We start from the raw sequence: 21241 nt of genomic DNA on the forward strand, positions 1-21241 counted from the left end.
CAGAATAAAACGCTCGCTTTGAGACTGTTGCTGGGCACTCCAAATGGGCACTTAGTTTTTTTGTTAGCTTTTTCCTTCTTCCCTCTCCCTTTCATTTGTTCTGTGTTCCCTTGTATTCTCAAACCTCTGTGCTGCTTACCTTATATTGACTATTCTTTCTTGCACTGTACCTGGAGGTGAAAATTCATCTTAGTTCTCCGCAGCATGATATAAATCTCACTTGGAGATGTTAAGGTAGTTTTTTTGTTGTTACTGCTTAGATTTGCTTTCCTTCTTCTTTTTTTATCTTTCTTCTACCAAACCTCCGTTTGAGAAGCCGTCAAGACAAACGCTAAGCACATTGAAGAAGATATTTTGATATGGTCAATTATTTAATGATGGTATGAACAATAAAGAATAACTGGATGATACAGGAAAGTTTAAAAATCTAAAGAGAAAGGTATAGTTTAGGTTCTTCATAGGATTTTGTCATGTTTAAGGGCAGACACAACGAGCATTATACTAAGTCAGAGGATCTGGTTTTCAGTCCTGGTTCTAACATACCTTCTGTGTGGCCCTAAGGATACCTAAAACGACAGATTTAAGTGTTCTTCTGAAAACCTTCCTATACAGTACTATCAGAATGGCACCCACTTGAATTTTTTTTTTTCCGGTACGCGAGCCTCCCACAGCTGCGGCCTCTCCCGCCGCGGAGCACAGGCTCCGGACGCACAGGCCCAGCGGCCATGGCCCACGGGCCCAGCCGCCTCGCGGCATGCGGGACGCTCCCGGACTGGGGCACGGACCCGCGTCTCCCACATCGGCAGGCGGGCCCCCAACCACTGCGCCACCAGGGAAGCCCCCACTTGAATTTTTATAGCCCTCAAACTTCCCTTTTCCACTGCATAGTCCTTCTTTGTATAGATAGTTATGCTCAGGCCCTTCAGTTTTTATAGAAAGAGCACTTTATTTTGATTTATGAATCCATTAGTGTATTGTGTTCTCTCTTTTATTCCTTTTTTTGAACAAACTTCTGAAAACTCTAATCACAGTACCTCAATTTTTCCAATTTACATTTATATATATATATATTTATTTGAATATAGAGATACACATTTTTGTCCCCACCAAATTCCAAATGTTCTTTCATTTCATATCAACATACTTTAGTTTGCATCCCTAAAGCATACTTTAGTTTGCAACTTTTTCTTTCATCTCCATAAAGTCATTATTCCACCAAAATTATCAATAATTCACTGATGTTATCCAAATCTACTGCTTATTTATATTTCCTTAGTTGTCTCAGAAATGTCTTTTTAATTGCTCGCATCATGATCCAAAATCTACACATTGCAATTGGTTGTTCTGTCTCTTAAATATCTTTTAAGCTATAGCAGCCCCAATTCTTCACTACTACCTTGTTTTTTATTTCTTTTTCTGCCATTGGCTTATTGAAAAAACAGATCAGTTGTCCTACCATCTGAATTTATACCAGAATAAACTTGTCTGTTTATTTATACCAGAATAAACTTCTTTAAATACTTTAAACACTTTTTACATAAATCCTTGCTCATTAGTCTTCCTTCATTTTTTCATTTTTTAGAGCACACTGTCCAAAGGAAATGCAGTGTAAGCCACAAATGCAAACCACACATGTGATTTTCTTTTATGACATCATCATTGGGGTATAATTGCTTTACAATGTTGTTAGTTTCTGCTGTATAACAAAGTGAATCAGGCATATGTATACATATATCCCCATATCCCTCCCCTCCCTCTTGCCTCTCCCTCCCACCCTCCCTATCCCACCCCTCTAGGTGGTCACAAACCACTGAGCTGATCTCCCTGTTCTATGTGGCTGCTTCCCACTAGCTATCTATTTTACATTGGGTAGTGTATATATGTCAATGCTACTCTCTCACTTCGTCCCAGCTTACCCTTCCCCCTCCTCGTTTCCTCAAGTCCATTCTCTATGTCTGCATCTTTATTCCTGTCCTGCCCCTAGGTTCATCAGAACCATTTTTTTTTTTTTAGATTCCATATATATGTGTTAGCATACGGTGTTTGTTTTTCTCTTTCTGACTTACTTCACTCTGTATGACAGTCTCTAGGTCCATCCACCTCACTACAAATAACTCAATTTTGTTTCTTTTTATGGCTGAGTAATATTCCATTGTATATATGTGCCACATCTTCTTTATCCATTCATCTGTCGATGGACACTTAGATTGCTTCCATGTCCTGGATATTGTAAATAGTGCTGCAATGAACATTGCGGTACATGTCTCTTTTTGAAATATGGTCTTCTCAGGGTATATGCCCAGTAGTGGGATTGCTGGGTCGTATGGTAGTTCTATTTTCAGGTTTTTAAGGAACCTCCATACTGTTCTCCATAATGGCTCTATCAATTTACATTCCCACCAACAGAGCAAGAGGGTTCCCGTTTCTCCACACCCTCTCCAGCATTTATTGTTTGTAGATTTTTTGATGATGGCCATTCTGAGTGGTGTGAAGTGGTACCTCATTGTAGTTTTGATTTGCATTTCTCTAATGATTAGTGATGTTGAGTGTCCTTTCATGTGTTTGTTGGCAATCTGTATATCTTCTTTGGAGAAATGTCTATTTAGGTCTTCTGCCCATTTTTGGATTGGGTTTTTTGTTTTTTTTGATATTGAGCTCATGAGCTGCTTGTATATTTTGGAGATTAATGCTTTGTCAGTTGCTTCGTTTGCAAATATTTTCTCCCATTCTGAGGGTTGTCTTTTCGTCTTATTTATGGTTTCCTTTGCTGTGCAAAAGCTTTAAGTTTCATTAGGTCCCATTTGTTTATTTATTTTTTTATTTCCATTTCTCTAGGAGGTGGGTCAGAAAGGATCCTGATCTGACTTATGTCATAGTGTTCTACCTGTGTTTTCCTCTAAGAGTTTTATAGTGTCTGGCTTTACATTTAATGCATTTCACACATGTGAGTTTAAATTTCTCAGTAGCTACATTAGGAAAATAAAAAGAAACAAGTGAAATGGATTTTAATGATTTATTTATTTAACCCAGTATATCCAGAGTATGATCATTTCAAAATGTAATCAGTATAAAAATTATTAATGAAAAAAAATTATTAATGAAATATTTTACATTCTTTTTTCATACTGAAGTCTTCAAAAGCCGGTGTGTATTTTACCTGTACAGCTCACCTCAATTTGGACTAGCTACCTTTCAAGTGCTAATAGCCACATCTAACTAGTGACTGTCAAACAGGGCAGGTCTAGAGGATAAAGTCCTACCTCCTTAACCCAATATTCCTCCCCAATATGATCCGACTTTTCCAGTCTCGTCACCTATTACCTCTGTACATGAAACAATTAAACAATTTGGATATTTTCTTGGTACTTCATAATTTTGTTCAGATGGTTTGATGGTTCCTCTTGCTTATAACATCATAGCTCTTTTCTTCCTCCTATCAGTTTTATTCCTCCTTTAAGACCTATCTGTTCCATCAAGTCTTTTATGGTGGCCCAGTCCTTAGAAATTACTTCCTCCTCTCAACTTTCATAGCAGTCCTGGGTGTACTCCACATTTGTACTCATCCTAAACCACAGTGTATTGTTACACACTTTCAGATGTATTTCTAATTTCCAAATCAGATTGTAAACTCTCTGAGGGCAGGAACATCTCTCAGAGAAACTAAGCACCTGCTTTGCTGCCACATTCTCTGGAATTCTAATGATGTGTGTCTACAGTAGTTTTGTTTCTCACTATTTTAAGAAGGTAATTTATTCATTTTAATGTAAAGCAAATATAACATAAATATAAACTGTGTTAGCATAATGGTTATGAGCATGAACTCTGGGGTGAGACTGCATAGGTTTGAATCCAGATTCTGCCTTGTACTGGTTAAATGAACACTTTAAGTTAATTAATCTCTGTGCCTTAGTTTCTTCCTCTATAAAATAGAGATAATAATAGTATCTCCTTCATAGGTTTGTTGTGAGGATTAAATGAGTTAATAGTGTCTGAAAGTAAGTACTCAGTAAAGATTAGGTATTGTTATTATTAATAATGAAATATTTGTTGCTCAGTTTTGATATATTAGAACATTAAGAATTCATAACAGTATTTTAGGAGTTTCCAAACAGAGCAAATGAAAGCCACAAACTATTGAATTGGAAAAATGAAACCAAACCCAAATGTTTGTTGAACTGTAGTTTGCCAGATGCATTAGAAGCATGGGCAGAAACCTCTTAATTCCTGTGTCATCAGCGTCTAACGTAAGCCAAGAAGGCATACATTAACTATTTGATTTCAAGATGATTCATCAAGTACTATATCTAGAGCTAGATATAGATGTAGATATAAATATAGTTATATAGATATAGCAGAGGTTTGAGACCATTTGTTGTAGTGATAGCAATCACATTCTTATTCAATTTATCACTTTAGTACTTGCCTGCACATAAACTTACTAATGTCCACCGTACATTAACAAATTCTTACCTTGAGATCATATTAGTAAATTGTGCTTCTTATTGATGGATATTTGCCATATATGCAGCATACTTCTGTTAATTATTTCTTAGCCTAGGATTATACTGATATTTACTTAGCTCTGTCTACTGGTTTCATTACCAACTCTTCTTTAATTTCCTTGATCTTATTATCTCTGAATTTTTAGGATTTTTATATCAGTGAACTAAGCTATATTTATTTTTATTTATTTATTTACTTATTTTTTTCCGGTACGCGGGCCTCTCACCGCTGTGGCCTCTCCCGTTGCAGAGCACAGGCCCCGGATGCACAGGCCCAGTGGCCATGGCTCACGGGCCCAGCCGCTCCGTGGCATGTGGGATTCTCCTGGACCGGGGCACAAACCCGCATCCCCTGCATCGGCAGGCGGACTCTCAACCACTGCGCCACCAGGGAAGCCCTAAGCTATATTTATTTTTAAGTACCACGGAATATTATGGTTATACACTGAAATTAGATGATTGCCCCTAGAGCAACTTAAGAGTCTATTGGCTAGCGATGAGATTAAAAAAAACCACAAAAACAAAACCACAATGACATAGTACATATATAGCCTTCATTCACTTATTCATTCACTCAACAAATATTTGTTGTCTACTAGGTGTCCCACGCTGTTACAAGAAACACAAGACAGAGTTGGCTGTAGCCCTCTCAAAATCTTAAAGTTTATCTGGGTAGACAGACAAGCAACTGAAATAACTGTGCCAAGTCCTTTGCCAGAGGAAATACAGGTTATTTAATTGCCGCAGTTAATAACTTGCAGTTATGTGAATAGAATTAGGCAGATTACTTGACTGATTGAAATCTTTGAATCAAAATGAGGCTAATCCAGGAAGATACATGGAAGTGCTAAGTTTTAAATAATGCTGTGGCAGAGAGGAGAGATGAATGAGTAGAATTAGAGAAATTTCCTTTTTTTTCTTTTTTCTTTTTTTTTTGGCCAATTATCTTAAAGGTCTAGACAGTATTGAGAATCAGCTGTAATGAACAGTCCTATCTCATCTTTCGGAAGTGGTTTTTCATTTTTGCATTTTTTCCTTTCTCTGATTGTCTTCACTTGATCTATTCTCTCTTTTGTCTTTCAGCAGTAATCATCAGTGAACATTCATTGAGTTTAAGCAAGGCAGTGCACTAAGCAGAGGAGACAAAGAGGTAAATCCTTTTCCCTGTCGCCACACCTGTTGCTGTGTTTTTCTTGTGTGCTTAACTTCAGTTGTGTCAGTGTTCTTTCAAGCTGGTTTTGGACTTCTTAAAAGTCTTTATCTTATCTGAAATTTTTGTGTCTGTCTTCCTAGCTTCTTCACATCTGATGTTTTAATCGTTCTATGAACCTATTAAAGACACTGAATATAATCCATCTTCTGTTTCTCTTTAGTAATCATAATAAATACCAACTTATTATTTCCCCATTCACTTCTTTACCCCTTTCTCATTGTCTGATGACCACTCTGAAACCTTGTAATGATCTCTTCAAACCATGCAGTGATATATGCTCTATTTTTTAAAGCATCCCCTCTTCTACATTTTAGTTTTTTAAACCTGAACTTTTTTAAGTTAATTTTGTCTGTAATTGACTCACAGAAGAAAGGTTAATTTGAATGATCAAGGGGTGTTAATTTGTGGGTTAAAATGTGTTAAACAGTTGATATGAAGTCTGTTTAAGTCAATTAGAGAGTGTAATGAAGCTGTTTCCAGAGTGTTAAGGAACCTTTTGAAGTCAACTTGGAATTCACTCCTGTGTATCAACCAAGGCACCTGGCTAAACATGCCATTGCACTTAGGTTTTTAAATTTGTTTATATTACAATAGATACAAATAGGTCTACATACTTAAAAAAAGTTTGACTTTATTAAGATTCTTACATTTTGCTATAGGAAATAAATTCATGATTTAATTCATTAGCAAAGTGAAAAACATAATTAGTAACACTGTTATCTTTGTTACTCTCATATTTTTTTCTAAAATAAAGTGCAACTGAACTCTGTAACCAACAAAACATTTCTGCGTTTTTGTTCGTTTTTAAAACTAGATTAGTGTCATTATTGTTGAATTATTTTTAAAACTAAGTACCTCATATAGAAAGGGACCATAAAAAGACATGTAAAATTTGGTATACTCATTTAAAGAAATGATTTGTTTTCCCCTCCAAAATTATTTGAAGTAATATGAAACATTTTAGTGTTGGTAATATCTTTAAAATTTTCAAAATAGTTAATGTTATTATGCAGAGTTTAATGTTATTATGCTCAGTTTCAATAGTCGAATATAATTTTTGTGTAATGATAGGTATATTTAAGATGAGTGAAGCAACTTCAACAGTTCAGATCCACAGAGATATGAGGGTAGAAATCAAATTTTAGAATACATTCTTCCCTTAGCATCAGGGTTACTATGGTACTATTTTTTATCACTTGTGTCAGTTTACTAGTAAGAAATATATTCAGCATTTCAGCTTCTTCTTGCAACCATTCAGTTTAATTATTTAGAGAGTGAAGAAAAACAACTCTTACATGCTAAAGGGATTTCTGCAATGACAGATTAGATGCCAAAATAATGCAACCACACAACTTAAAAAATATACTGAAGAATAGATGTTTTCTGATGAATTTCCACAAAAATATCATATTTTAAAAATATTTTAAGCAACTCATAATATTACTTTTTAATCTACTGTAGAAGCACTATGAGTATAGTGTTTTGTAGCTCATTAGCTATTTCTTTAATGAGTTTTTTTGTGTGATAGTTAAAGTAACAGACAAATGACAGATTGTTTGCCTTTAATGATTTCCCTGTTTCAAGCCCATTACAAAGCAATTAGAAATCTGACAGCATTTTCACTCTGCATTACTGATCATCTAAAGTGATGAGGAATGAGAGGTGATGAATATTAATTGTATATTTTCATATGATTATCATAAATTATTACCTTGTCTGATGTGCTGCAGGTGAAGTGGGAGCATAAGAGAAAGACAGTCAGATACATTAATTTGAAAGACTATATGACTTTTCTTAATCTTTGTAGTGTAAATTCTGATCTGCAGTGTTAGTCTCTATGAATATGAAATTAATTCTTTTTAACTTCTAGCTATATTTGGGGTAACTTAAATAACTTTTCTTATTCCAGTGCAAGAAAAGGAAAAATTATTTCATAGTACAATGTACATATATGTATTTAAGTTCAGAATTTTAAGAATCTAATTTAGAAAATGAGATAGTGAATTTTGTTGATATACCTATATACAATATTCAGATATATCATTACAGAGGAGAAAGATATACTTAGAAATAGATCTTATGCTAGTCTTATGTTAAAGTCAGGTAATCCTACAAAAGAGGAAACAAGAAAGTGTAACCAGATGTAAAAGATTTTTCTGGGTCCTCTGTAACAGTTCTTTTACTCTTAGTCCACTGTATATCCTGTTTCCCCCGTTTCTTGCTTCAGGTAGATGAGCCTAAGCCTGTCACTAGGACTCAAGTGCTGTTGTTACTTGGTTCTCAGCCCTGAAAAAGTAGCAAAGGTTGGTCCAGAAACTAGATAATAGTCTTTGGTACAGGAAGAATTGGCAAGCTTAAAGCATTTGAGATGATTAGAAATGTATTTGGATCAATTTTACCAAAGTAAATTAATTTATATTTTGATATCTCTCTAATTATAGGTATTAGTTGATAATCAGTAAATACTGAATTGAGTTGAATTTCATTACAGTAATGAGGCCATGTCTTGCTTCCGTCTTGTCTTTTGGACCTTTTTGCTGTGGTTTGCTCTGTGGCATACCGTCCCTCAGAGGCATGCCATCCTGGATCCATCTTTATTTATGAAGGTCATAATGCATATGATAATATGATTATAAATCAATAAAAATGGACTTTTCACATGCTTCTTAGAAATCATTCTCCTTACTTTATATTCAACTCCTCAACTCCTTTTTGCTGATATTCTTTACCTTCTCTTAGTCCAGACTTTAAGTTGATCCCTTGTACAGCCCAATTCTCCTTTTCCACTTCTAACATACCACCAACCAACATACTTACTTGCCTTTTGGCTAAAGTCCCCACTTCTTCCTTTAGAGGAATTGGTTTAGAAATTTTACATATTTTTGCTGTGACAGAGAATAGCTACGCATACCTGAGTTTATAGTAAACTGGGCGGCAAACCATGACATTGTTAGCAAATCAACAGCTGAGGAAACAAACACTCCTAAATCGTAAATTGTAAATACCTGGTTACTTGCCCTCATTTCCTTTTGGGCTCCTCAGTACAAGTAATGTCCTCTTAAGCTTGGGAAGGTCTCCAATTGATTGTTTCCAGTGTATTTAGGCTTAGAAAGATAGTTAAGATCAAACAAACAATTCGGTGGCCAAATTTTTTTCTTTCTAAGGTATTTATATTATTACTTTAAATAGTAACAGAGGTTGGGAAAATAGGGATGTTAATTACATAATGAGAACAACACTTACCCTGGTCCAATAAGCAGCTCAGTTCAAGATAATGTTGGCTCTTGTCTGATTAGATTCTTGTCTAATACAGACCAAGTGTTTGACTTCCTTCCCAGCTGGGACCTCTTTCCTCCATAGTTGCGCTTCTAACCCCCCTGTGTACTTAGCCAGCTGGTCACATGACACAGAGACCTCTCTCCTTGAAAACTGGGCTCATTTCTCTACTCCATACACTTCTTTACACTGTCTCTCTTTTCTAACCAAACAGCAGCTATTCTTTACACTTTTCAAGTTTCAAGTGTTTTTACTTATATTTAAACACCACTCTGTTACTCATCATTTACTCTAGTCATAGAGGATCCTTTTAAGTCATTCACAAAGCATTCCCTCTTTCCCTCTCAAAATTCCTACCTAAAATGGGTTTATGTCTTCTACCAGTACAGTACCACTTAACTGAAGCAGCAAGTCATTTAAGATCCCTAGGGAAAAGAAAGGTCAACAAGTTGGAAAGAGAACTAAGGAAAAAATTTCTTATTAATTTCAGAGATGTCAGGGATCTGATATGATGGAGCTAAAACATAAATGAGTCTAAGATTCCTGACTAGTCATTAGTAAAGACATTGACTCAGTTCTGAAACAGGCCCTCAAGAGAGAGGAGATATGTCAACATCCATTGGCTTAGCGTTGAAGACAGTTTTCGAATTATTTTATTCCTAAACCATTTTCCCCTACACTAGATTGGAAAATGGAGTAAAAAAGCTCACAATACTTAACTAGATTACACTGTTCACTTCTGACTTTATAATATGATCTGTCATTCTATCAGAAAAAGATACTAAGTTCATCTGGCATATTTGGCTTTTCAGATACTGTGTTGGTTGTTTTCCAATATTTTATGCCCTTCTAGGTGTTACTAATTGATTGTTTAATTTGTTACTGAATGTTTCCAGGTTAAACTAAGCTGTCTAATTACCAAAATCATTTCCCCTTGTTTTAAAGTTGGGTATGATTTCCCTTTTCCAGTCTCCAGGGACATTTTCCCATCCCTTTAAGATGGTGAAAGCAAAAGGAAATAGTTAAAACTATTGAGAGGGAAGAGGAATAAAAAGATGATATTCTTTCTTCCCTTTGCAGTAGTCACATCATCCATGTGACTTATTCTAATCTGATAGTCATAAATATTTGAGTAATATTTTAATTCATTCTTTGAACTTCTTAAAGTTTAAATTTACTGTCTCCCCAGGAAACAAATGTTTCTCTTTAATAAAAGTAAATTGGATCATGCATATGTGTCATAAGGAATTTACTCTCGCAGGTTAGTTCAGTCAATCCTTAACCATTATAGTGTATGGTTTCTTTATCAAGGAGTTAGCACAAGGTGAGCCCCAGAGTACACTGTTCTATCACCTCATATTTGGCACCCTGCCTAGAAGGTGATCTTTTAAAATTTTTAAGTTCTCCGGGAGAATGGTACATAATAGTTGTTATTGAAACAAATTGGAAGTACAAATTTATGTAATCAGATTTGAAGGATTTGTTTCCCACTAATAGTTGAGCAGCTTTCCTATTTTGGTTGGTTTAACAATACCTTTCAGTAGATTTCAAACTTCACATCATGGCTGATAGAACCACTTCTCTCTCCCCCTCTCTAGAAAATGTATCCTAATCCCTCTTAAACTTGAAGTATAAAATTCAGAACACTGTATCAGTATACTTCTGTGTCTTCTAGGGTACCTGTAAACCAGAGATTGTATTTTAATAAAGGGAAAGGAGAAAGAAAAGAACTCCTTAAACTCCAATTTAGCACACTGGCACAAAGATTTTCGGATCATTTATTCAAGTGGTTAGCTCAAGGGTTAGCATTAACTTTGGGGGCTTCTTTGTGATCAACAGGGCTTTCAGTTTTCCATGGTTAAGTGCTCCATTTAATGCATGTGAATAATAAACTTAAGCAAATTAAAAGGGAATTTCATGCTTGGGAGGTAAAGAAGTTTATGCAATTTTACCCTTACCTAAAGAACTGACCACTAAAGTAATATAGAAGGAAAAGAGTTTTTTTCCTGCCTTCATTTTGGAAATTTGATTTAAAAACCTTAAGATTTCCCATATAGCATTTAAAAACTTTTTTGAGCCTGCTCCATTGCTATGTGATAACCTTTTATTTCTAAAGAATTAGGTGTTTCTCTCTCTAAATGGGGAGCTAAAGCAAGAGTTGAATTTTTTTACCTATAAAATATGCATAGTTATGAAAAAAGTATATACATTTGAAAATTACATGTATTTTTATGCTCCTATTTACTTGTTACTGTGGCAACCACCACACTGCCTAGTATTTATGTTGTCTATGATTCAGAGCACCTTTTCAAAAAAATAAATATGCCAGACCATGTATTGGTTTACTTTGGTGTTTAGAAAAATGTTTGTTCTAATGAATATTTTTGAAGAAAAATAGCAATAAATAATGTAAACTTCAGCCAAACGTAAATAGTACCTTTTCCTGTAGTATGTTTTTAAAATCGAAGCAATTACATTTTTTCTTTTCCTTGTTATGAAAATCCGAATAAAGAATATAAATAATGAATTTTCATAACTTATGGGTTAATCTTGAAAGGTAGTCTCTTGATTTTTATTTTTATGACTTAGTATTTTGATTCATAACAAATTTCTGAAAATATAAAACATGAACACTTAGATAAAATGCCTAATGCTAGCTACGTAAATCAGAAGATATAAATAGTTGGCACTTCTGATCACAGATGGTTCTTTGAATGAAAGATTTGTATTTTGTATTTGAAATGAAAGGCATGGTTGCTATTATTTTTCTTACTTTAATTATTTAAATTGTTTTCTGACATGTGTGATACATAAATATAATTTCTTAGTGTTAAACATCAGAATGGAAATTATGAAGCATCAAATGAGACATGTTTCATGTCACGTATTACCTGTTAAGAAAAACTGCAATACAACATTTAAGTACAACAGAATAGTGAGCATATTGTCTCTGATACTTGTAAAGAGGATGTATCTGCAGTTTCACAGTTTATGTTGACAGTATCTTTGTGGGAAATGTAATTATCAAATGAATTATAACATGTCCTAGTATTAAGATTATTAATAGTAATTTTAATTGCCTTTTTCAAGATAATTGGATATGTTCTCATAAGTATATGGGAAAGGGGGCACTGAGCTAATTAGATGTTTTGAACTCAGTTATCTTTAAAATCTCTAGAAGTTTAACATATAGCCTGTATTTCAGGAATTTCTTCTTTTACTTGAATGGTTTTCTAAGTAGAATTCAACTAATTTGTAGTTCATACAATCTTACTGATTATCCCTTGATATTCCTCCTTGAGTACTGATATGATGAAAAATTTAAATAATGGTATGTATGTATTTATTTGAGGTATAGATGATTTACAATATTATATTAGTTTCAGGTATACAACATAGTGATTCAATATTTTTATAGATTATACTTCATTTAAAGTTATTAGAAAATATTGGTTATGTTCCCTGTGCTATACAATATATCCTTGTAGCTTTTTATTTTATACATAGTAGTTTATCCCCTCTCCCTATCTTGCCCCATCCCCCTTCCCTCTCCCCATTGGTAACCACTAGTTTGTTCGCTATATCTGTTAGTCTCTTTCTGTTTTGTTATATTCATTCGTTTTGTTTTTTAGATTCTACATATAAGTGATAACATACAGCATTTGTCTTTCTCTGTCTGACTTATTTCACTAAGCATAACACCCTCCAGGTCCATAAAATCTTATTGATTATCCCCTGATATTCCTCCTTGAGTATTGATATGATGAAAACTTTAATTAATGGTAATTTTTAAATTAAATTTTCACTACCAGTTAGAAAATTATTCTTAAATTGGTAAGGCTAAGAAATAATATTTTATTCCAGTAATGAGTGCTGTTAGATGGGCTTTCTATATTTCTGTAGTTTTAGAAATTGGTACATGTCTAAAAAGCAAGTCACCTTGGAAATACACATCAGCAGGTTTAAAATTGTTCATACATTTTAATCTGGGAATTTAACTTCCACAACTTTTTTTTTTTTAACATCTTTATTGGAGTATAATTGTTTTACATTGTTGTGTTAGTTGCTGCTGTATAACAAAGTGAATCAGCTATACGTATACATATATCCACATATCCCCTCCCTCTTGGGTCTCCCTCCCATTCTCCCTATCCCATCCCTCTAGGTGGTCACAAAGCACCGAGCTGATCTCCCTGTGCTATGCGGCTGCTTCCCACTAGCAAGTATTCAGTGGTACGGTCAAAGGTGTGAACAAAAACCACAACTTTATTTGAGATAGGAAGCATTTGGATCAACCAGCTAGGATATTAAAAAAGTAATTAAAAAAATCATGTTCTTGGGACTTCCATGGTGGTACAGTGGTTAAGAATCTGCCCGCCACAAAGTAAACCATAAACAAGAAGAAAAGACAACCCTCAGAATGGGAGAAAATATTTGCAAATAAAGCAACTGACAAAGGATTTATCTCCAAAATATACAAGCAGCTCAATATCAAAAAAATAAACAACCCAATCCAAAAATGGACAGAAGACCTAAATAGACGCTTCTCCAAAGAAGATATACAGATTACCATCAAACACATGAAAGGACACTCAACATCACTAATCATTAGAGAAATGCAAATCAAAACTAAAATGAGGTACCACTTCACACCAGTCAGAATGGCCATCATCAAAAAATCTACAAACAATAAATGCTGGAGAGGGTGTGGAGAAAAGGGAACCCTCTCGCACTGTTGGTGGGAATGGAAATTGATACAGCCACTATGGAGAATAGTATGGAGGTTCCTTAAAACACTACAAATAGAATTACCATATGACCCAGCAATCCCACTATTGGGCATATACCCTGAGAAAACCATAATTCAAAAAGAGTCATGTACCACAATGTTCATTGCAGCTCTATTTACAATAGCCAGGACATGGAGGCAACCTAAGTGTCCATCAACGGATGGATAAAGAAGATGTGGCACATATATACAATGGAATATTACTCAGCCATAAAAAGAAATGAAATTGAATTATTTGTAGTGAGGTGGATGGACCTAAAGTCTGTTATACAGAGTAAAGTAAGTCAGAAAAAGAAAAACACATACTGTATGCTAGCACATATATATGGAATCTAAAAACAAAAATGGTTCTGAAGAACCTAAGGGCAGGACAGGAATAAAGAAGCAGATGTAGAGAATGGACTTGAGGACATGGGGAGGGGAAGGGTAAGCTGAGATGAAGTGAGAGAGTGGCATTGACATATCTTCACTACCAAATGTAAAATAGATAGCTAGTGGGAAGCAGACACATAGCACAGGGAGATCAACTTGGTGCTTTGTGACCACCTAAGGGGTGGGTTAGGGAGGGTGGGAGGGAGAGGCAAGAGGGAGGGGATATGGGGATATATGTATATGTATAGCTGATTCACTTTGTTACACAGCAGCAACTAACACAACAGTGTAAAGCAATTATATTCCATTAAAGATGTTAAAAAAAAAAAAAAGAATCCACCTGCCAGTGCAGGGTACAAGGGTTTGAGCCCTGGTCTGGGAAGATCCCACATGCTGCAGAGCCACTAAGCCTGTGTGCCACAACTACTGAGCCTGTGCACTAGAGTCCGCAAGCCACAACTACTGAGCCCGTGTGCCACAACTACGGAACACTGCTCGCCTACAGCCTGTGCTCCACAACAAGAGAAGCCACCACAATGAGAAGCCCGCACACCATAACGAACAGTAGCCCCCACTCATTACAACTATAGGAAGCCCGCACGCAGCAACGAAGACCCAATGTGGCCAAAAATAAATAAATAAATATTTTTTAAAAATCATGTTCTCAACAAATATTTAATAGCATAGGAATATTCTCATTAGGTGAACACAGCTATATATAAATTGGATTTTAATATGGTCACACATTTGTTTAAAGTAAAGACTATATATCTCTGTAAATTTCATTGACCAAAGTCAGAAAACAAATATTCAAAAATTATAATGGTGGCTAACTCCAAGCGTAGGAGATTGTAAGAAATTTTATTTTTTATACATATCTTTCCAATCTTAATATGGGGATTTCTGTAATAACTGCAGTTATCATCATTCAAATTGTTTTTAATAAGAGAAGTTAATTAAAATTGGACACAGTCATTATAATGAAAATTCCGCTAGTGAAGGAACAATAAATATTGTCTTGTTCAATGTTGAATCCATTGTCTTTTTTTTAAGTCTGAAAATAGTTGGTGCTTAATAAATATTTAATAATTGAATGGATGTATGATGGGATCAGGAATTAGCAAAGTGGCTTTAGGAAAAACATTTGGAGGGCCACAAAGATGCCTTCTTTATGTTTTATTTATCATAACAATGGGTGATAATAATATGATAAGAATATACAAAAACTGCTCTGCTAACCATAATTCTGGTAGCATAGAAGGCAAAACTAGATGGCTGGGTTTATCTTAGTATATTTAGTTTATAGAGTTGTACAATTACAGCTATTAGAACAGAACAAACAAGCAAAAACATTTATCATTGAGATTCCAACAGGGGGAAAAAAAACTTGTCTGAGAATTTCAAACTCCAGCCCTTAATGTCACCACGTTTTTTCAACTGAACTATTATTTTTATGAAGCAAGTTTTGATGACAACTATTGCATTATGAAATACAAGTGGAATACAACTATTACATTATGAAAGAATAGACTTCTATAGTAAGCTATATTTCTATTGTCACAAAATTAATTTAAAAAATAATAATTAGTAATATAGGTGATTAACATGTAATTTACATGTTTATAGGGCACCAGAAAGGTGTTTTTCAGGAAGAAATCAAGTGTCTTCCTTCATTGAATTGAATGGTCAGCCTTCTAGACAAGCTTTTTGGGAGATGGGGCTTTACAAAATGAGATATCTGAAAGGGCAGCCTTCCAGGTGTCTCCTAATAATGAGTGTAGCAGCAACTTACATGACCTCCTGAACCAAGGTCATTATCTACCTTGATAATATCTTATATACCTGAGGGTGCAACTGTGGGATATAATGGCTTCTACTGGGGTGTGGAGACATTGTTTCAGCATTGGAGGGAGGTTAATGGCAATTAAATCAGTGAGGCCAAATCTGATGTCAGGAAACATGATATGTCACTGCTGGAATGCTACAGTAGTCCTCAACAGACAGATACATTCTGACTTGGAGGGATATGGCCAAGAAGTCTGCCTCAGGATTTCCAAATATGCATTGCTTGGGACTGGTCTTTAGAAGTTACCTCTAACTCTTCTATCAAATATGGACTAGCTCTCTGCTGGGAACTGCAGAACAATGACCTTCTGAAGCCTTTTCTAAAAATTAGAACTTAATTTTTTTAGAGCAGCTTAAGATTACAGCAAAATTGAGGGGAAGGTACAGAGATTCCCCAAATAAGCCCTGCTCCCACACATACATAGCCTCCCCCATTATTAATATCCCCCAGCAGAGTGGTACATTTGTTACAATCGATAAACCTACATTGACATATCATAATCACCAAGAGTCCACAATTTACATTAGGGTTCATTCATGGTGTTCAATTCTATGTTTTGGACAAACGTATAATGACATGTATCCATTAATTATGGTATTATACAGAGTACTTTCCATAGAAATCTTATGTTCCATGTATTCATTTCTACCACCCCTCCCCCAACCTCTGGCAATTACTGATATTTTTAAGTTCTCCACAGTTTAGCCTTTTCTAGAATGTCAATAGTAGGAGTCATACAGTACACAGACTTTTCAGATTGGCTTCTTTCACTTAGTAATAAGCATTTAAGGTCCCTCCATATCTTTTCATGGCATCATAGCTCATTTTATTTTTTTAGTGTTGAATAGTATTTCATTATCTGTATAGACCATACTTTGTTTATCTATTCACCTACTGAAGGACATCTTGGTTGCTTCCAACTTTTGGCAGTTATGAATAAAGCTGCTATAAACATCTGTGTGCCAGTTTTAATGTGGACATAAGTTTTCAGATTATTTAGATAAATATCAAGGAACATGATTTCTGAGTCATATGGTAAGAGTGTGTTTAGTTTTGTAAGAAACCACCAAACACTCTTCAGGTGTGGCTGTACCTATGAATGAGAGCCCCTGTTCCACATCCTCACCAGCATTTGGTGGTGGTAGTGTTCTGGATTGTGGCCATTCTAACAGGTGTGTAGTGGTATCTCAGTGTCATTTTAATTTGCATTTTCCTGCTGATATATGATGTGGAGCATCTTTTCACGTGCTTATTTGCCATCTATATGTCTTCTTTGGTCAGGTGTCTGTTAAAGTCTTTGGCTCATTTTAAAATCAGGTTGTTTGTTTTCTTATTGTTGACTTTTAAGAGTTCTTGGTAAATTTTGGATAATAGTCCTTTATCAGATATGTCTTTTGCAAATCTCTTCTCCCAGGCTGTGGCTTGTCTTATCATTCTCTTTTGTCTTTCACAGAGCAGAAGTTTTTAATTTTAATGAAATCTGGCCTTTTGGTCATTTCTTTCATGGATCATGCCTTTGGTGCTGTTATCTAAAAAGTCATTGCCATACTCAAGATCATCTATGTTTTCTCCTATGTTATCTTCTAAGAGTTTTATAGTTCTGTGTTTTACATTTAGTTTTGTGATCCATTTTGAGCTAGTTTGTGTGAAGGGTATGAGGTCTGTGTCTAGATTCATTTTTTTTTTTTTGCATGTGTACGTGCAGTTGTTCCAGTACCATTAGTTGAAAAGACTGTCTTTCTGCCATTGTCCTCCTTTGTCAAAGTTCAGTTGACTATATTTATGTGGGTCTATTTCTGGGCTTTTGTAGTTTTTCTCATATAGATCTTGTACATATTTTGTTAGATTTATGTCTCAGTATTTCATTTTTTTGAGTTCTGTGCAAATGTTTCTAATTTCAAATTCTACTTGTTTGTAATTAACTTTTGTATATTAACCTTGTATCCTGCAACCTTGCTCTAATTGCACCTAAAGCCTTTTAAGATGATGGCAGTCCCACATTTCTTGTCTTTTCTTGTCTTCTTGTGGCTTTCTTCCACTGCTCCTTGTATCTCTAGCCTACTAGAAGGCACAATATAATGTGATTTGAATATTCAATTCAGCTGTACAAGATAAAAAAAAATGGGATGATGAAACATAAGAAATGTTGAGCATAGGTAGTAAGTAAGCTAATAGCTTATGACGTATAGGTGTAATTCATAGGCTGTGTTAAGTATAGATATGCGGGACTTCCCTCCCTGGTGGTCCTGTGGTTAAGATTCTGCGCTTCCACTGCAGGGGTGCATGTTTCGATCCCTGGTTGGGAACTAAGATCCTGCATGCTGTGCAGCCAATAAAAAAAAAAGATATGCGTAAGTAGTTTGAGAAACACAGGCAGAATTCCGAAGTTGTGTTAAATATACATAATAAGTAAGTTAGTAACCTATAAAACGTACCAAGATAAAGCGACTAAATGGCATATATGATAGAATAAACAAGTTTTATTTATTCGGTAGAAGGGCAGACTAAGTCATAATCTTGCCACTTCAGGGCTGATCGCTGTGTTGTCCCTAAACTGACCACCTGCTAATAACATCCAGTACGGTCCCGTTTTGGCCCAAAGAACTGTGCCCAAGAAATGCAAATAAAATCTATAGCTCTTCACCAAGTTAATTGGCAAGCTACAGCTTTGGCCAGGCACAACTGCCTCTGTGTCTCTCCCATTAATTCCTGGTACCTTCTGTCTGGGCCACTGGCTTACATCTCAACTCTGGTTCTTATAGCACACCGTCATGGGGAAGGCTGATATGGGCAGAAAGAGCAGGATTTGGATACCATGATCCTGCCACTCTCCCCCTATCTTAAGTATGTTAACTTAGTTTATTGCTTTCTTTCCCCTTGCTTATCACTGTGTGTTTTTAATTTTTTTAGTAAATTGTGTGAATGGAGCATTTTAATTTGGTCTGTGAGCCCTCTGGGTTAGCTTGCTTGGTAATGTGTTCAAGGTAATTTTCCACTTGGCAGTACTCTTCACTTTGAACTTCAGTAATCCTCCCTCACAGTCTGAGATTTTAAGCAAATGCTTAAAATCCCTATCTGGTTGAGGGACTGATAACAAGCTGTGAAAGGAGTGTTAAATTATGGTGATTCTATGATAATCTTAAGGACCTTGTCCACAATGAAGGAATTATGAGAACCTGTCTCTCACCTCTAGAATGGGCCCTTCCTAAGTAAACCCAGGAAAACTGAGCAAATCCCAGTTTATCTGGGAAGAAGCGTAGGAGGGTGTGTGTCAGCTCCTGTCCTACTTAAATTCTCTCCTTTTCAGAGCTGAGGTTGGAGGTACTTGTTGGCTAGAATAGTGACCTTCAAATAGTTTTGCTTATATATTCCCATGCACAATTTTAAGTTGACATTTAAAATTTCTCATTATAAGCTTAAATAGTTGGAAAAGATATAATTTCTGGTATATTATGAATGCTGACATTTTGAAATAAAACCGTTACATCAGTCTTTTAAACATATCTAATAAAATGTAAATTCCATATGATTTTTAAGAAACATTTTCTTATGAACATTTTCAAACACAAAAGGAAAAATAATAAAACAACTCCCACATACTTTTTACCCAATACAAACAACCATCAACTTCTGCCATTCTTATTTATATTCTCTTTCACTTTTCTTCTTGGAGTATTTTAAAGCAAATCCAAATAATATTTTATTTAAAAATACTTTGGTTCATACCTCTAACAGATAATATTTATCATAACAATACCTCTTATCCATACCCAATAAAATAATTTCCTTGATACCAATAATACCCAGTTTGTGTTCAGATATCACCAGTTGCCTCAAAAATGTATGTCTTATTAAAGTTGGTTTGTTCAAATCAGGATCTAAACAAGGTTTATGCATTGCATTTGGTTGATATGATTCTTCAGTCTCTTTTCATTTGTAACATTTCTCCCTCCTCTTTATTTTGTGCCATGTCATTTAACATGTAACATGTTTCTCTCCCTTCCCGCATTTCTCACAAACTAGAAATTAGATCTAAAGATTTGATTTCATTCAGTGTTTATGACGAGAATGCTTTATAGATGGTCCTATGTTTATAATTCCTGTGGAGTCATATAAGGAGAAACAATTTCTGATTGTCTTAGTGACATATTAATATGTATCAGTGGTATAGGTGATATCAGTCAGATTCATCTAAGTTTCCCATCACTCTTTGATCTAATAATGACAGACATTACCTGGACAAACATTACCTGGATCCATTATTTCATTATGGTTTGCACTATGGTAATTTGCTAATTCTTTTATTCCATCTACATGTATTAGCTATGATTCTTCTATGAAGAAGAATTTTCTCTCATCATCTATATGGTTATCCTGAATTATAACCCATTTAGGAAAGCAGGAAAAGTACATTTATTATTTTTCAGAACAGTAAGTTGGTGCCCTAGCAAGTAACAAAGGTGAATTATGAAATAATGAAGTTATAAAATTTTATTTTAGTATTAGGTACTCGTGGATTTTTATATGTTTAATGTTTCAATCCTTTACTTTTTTTATGTTCAGAGTGCCCCATCTTTGGCCAGTGGAATCGTCTTCAAGTTGGTTCCTATGTCCTTTTGACATGCCCCACTTGTCTCTGATAACTTCCTGTTTTCAGGCATGACAAGATGTCACATGTTCATGGAACATTTTGGCCCCAGGCCTGAAAGCTATAGAGATTTTAAAACATTAAAAATATTAACAAGCTCTTCTTCAACAGTTGAAATTTTTACATCCTTCTTTTTTCTCCTTAAACTTATTTCCACTCCATTTCTTTTTTTTTTTTAAATTGAAGTATAGGTGATTTACAATATTGTGTTAATTTCAGGTGTACAGCAAAGTGATTTGGTTATACATATACACGTATATGTCTATATTCTTTTTAAAATTCTTTTCCATTATAGTTTATTACAAGATATTGAATATAGTTCCCAGTGCTATACAGTAAATCCTTGATGTTTTATCTATCTACTCCATTTCTTATCTTTTATGCTTGAAAGTCTTTAATTGGCTAGTCTAAGATACAATAACAATAAATTTTTTAAATGTCCTATGACCATAAGGTTGTAAGTATTGGAAAATTTCCCTAGGATTTAATTTTTATTATAATTATTTTTAGTATACACTTATTCAAAGTAGCTTGGATATAGTGCCATTTTTGATATTCTTTAAATACAAAAAGTAAAAATTATTGGAAATACATA

General features: G+C 34.8%; 1 protein-coding gene across 2 annotated transcripts in view; it reads left to right on the forward strand.

The window, feature by feature from the left end:
* The window catches only part of LOC101285395 (doublecortin domain-containing protein 1), a 95130-nt gene that overhangs the window by 581 nt on the left and 73308 nt on the right, over nt 1-21241 (forward strand). Inside the window, exon 2 of one of the 2 annotated variants that reach the window (XM_004263954.3) lies at nt 5589-5652. The gene's annotated coding sequence lies outside the window, so the exon portion shown is untranslated. Of the gene's footprint in view, nt 1-1846; nt 5653-21241 lie in introns of those variants that run through there. The other variant, XM_049714239.1, reaches the window with a different exon arrangement.

Source organism: Orcinus orca, chromosome 8, assembly GCF_937001465.1.
Source record: "Orcinus orca chromosome 8, mOrcOrc1.1, whole genome shotgun sequence".
NCBI lineage: Eukaryota > Metazoa > Chordata > Mammalia > Artiodactyla > Delphinidae > Orcinus > Orcinus orca.